This window comes from Anastrepha obliqua, chromosome 4 (genome assembly GCF_027943255.1).
Source record: "Anastrepha obliqua isolate idAnaObli1 chromosome 4, idAnaObli1_1.0, whole genome shotgun sequence".
Lineage (NCBI taxonomy): Eukaryota > Metazoa > Arthropoda > Insecta > Diptera > Tephritidae > Anastrepha > Anastrepha obliqua.
The window spans coordinates 51247645-51249521 of NC_072895.1; the positions used below are offsets into that span (position 1 = coordinate 51247645).

The 1877-nt window shown below is 37.2% G+C and overlaps 1 non-coding gene across 1 annotated transcript; it reads left to right on the top strand.

The window, feature by feature from the left end:
• The first annotated feature begins 603 nt into the window (after positions 1 to 603).
• On the top strand, positions 604 to 798 carry LOC129246524 (U2 spliceosomal RNA). The gene has a single exon (XR_008582472.1). It is a non-coding gene; the product is annotated as a U2 spliceosomal RNA (small nuclear RNA).
• The last annotated feature ends 1079 nt before the right edge of the window (positions 799 to 1877 follow it).

Consider the following 1877-nt stretch of genomic DNA (forward strand, 5'->3'; position numbering starts at 1 on the left):
TCTTCTTCTTTAGGGCCCATAACTGCTCAACAGAGTCTGGCAATTATGGAAGTATTGGCAATATCTTAATTGGGGTTGTTGTTTCTTAAAAGCAGTATTCATTTGATAACCACAGCATTTCAGCGCCTTGCTTTAAATTTTGTTTCAAAATATTCAAATAAGCAAACTTATCCATTGTTGAATCAATAAACTGCAATTTTCCTACGTTTCCCGCTGCCACACATATCCACACCATCACTCCTCTACCATTTTGTTTCAATGTTGGTAATTTGGGGCTGTACCGGATTTTCTCCTCACATTTTTGAAGTGAAAACTTCTTTAGAATCGTTGGGAGTGATTTGAGGAAAAGTGAAACGAAAAAGCGACCCTCTTGGCTACGAAGCGTTATATTATATATTGATATAAAAGTAGCGACGAACTAAATAAAAATAACTTTTATTTTTTCTTGTGATTCGAACCAAGGATTTTGGATCGGAAGCTCACATTGCTAGTCGCTCGGCTACCGCGCCATGCTGTCGTCGCTGGCCTAAAAGTTATTTAGTTACGAAGCGTTATATTATATGTTGATATAAATAATTTTTGTGAGCGTGTAATTCTCAAAAGGTTTATTAGAAAATGTATTGACTAGGTAGTGTGGTATCTGTTCTAATCAGTTTAACATTTGTTGTCCTCCGACGGAGGATATATCAGATGTTAAACTGATTTTTGGAAATGGGCGGAGTGTTTTAGGGGCTTGTTCCACCTCTGCCACGGGTTGGCCCGGTATTGCAGTACCGCCGGGATTTCGGCCTTGAATAATAAATACAAGAAGAAATATACTAATACATTTAGCTTTGGTGGGAAGAGACATAAATTTTTATATGAATACAAGTAGACGAAAATGGAAGAAATTTGTAAGTCTGTTTCTTCGGTCCGTTTGGGTATTTTTTTTGACAACATCGAAACCAAAGCATTTGTATCATAATTTAATATGAATAATAATAAAATGAAGAAGATAAAATATGAACTTTATAGCAATATTATAATGAACCTATAATTATCCCGCTCCTAATGCTGCTTTCGTCTTATTCTCTCTCAGTTTGTCTTACGGAAGGTTTCAGTTCTATCCCGTCTAACCGTTAGACTGGTATTTTTTTTTTTTATTTCTTTCAATGCAAACAATTTTTTTTTGTTTTGCGCTCAGGCTAACTTATGGTGTAAGGCGATGAGGCCTATTTTTGGCTTAATGTCTACGTTAATAAGCGAATTTGTCGTATTTGGGCCGAAGTCATTCAAAAACAGACATTACGTCAATTGAAAACAACCTTTGGTGCAGCCTATGGACTGGAGCAACCATCGGCCCATATTTCTTCAAAGACGAGATTGACGCCAATGTAACAGTGAATAGCGAACGCTATTGCGTCCAACCATTTCACCTACGCAGTCCTCAATCTTCCTTCACAAAGCCTATAATACTGCACGCTTCACCTTTCTGTTAATTTACAAGGACGCCTTGCTCTTGGCCTTGAAGTTGTAACGGCGTTATTTTATTAGTTTTGAATTGTTGTCCAAACTGATGCCTAAGCCTTGACCTTCCTTTCATTAATTGTAAGGCTGAGCATATAAGCCTCTCCTATAAAAATAATAATTTTTGCTACCCAAAAATCGCCCACAAATCGCCCAAACACAAAAAGGCAGTCTCAAAATAACTTTTGACACTCGCCGTACCACGAATGACCACAAAAGAGTACTATTAGAACCGGTGCCGACGCATTGCGGTGATAAATTTTTTGTCGCCAGCAAGACTACTATGAATGTAAAAGACGAAGATGACGAATCTGATTTTGTACTGATCCTACCGTGTGAATTTCATTGAGAAATAGTATTTATAAATAGGT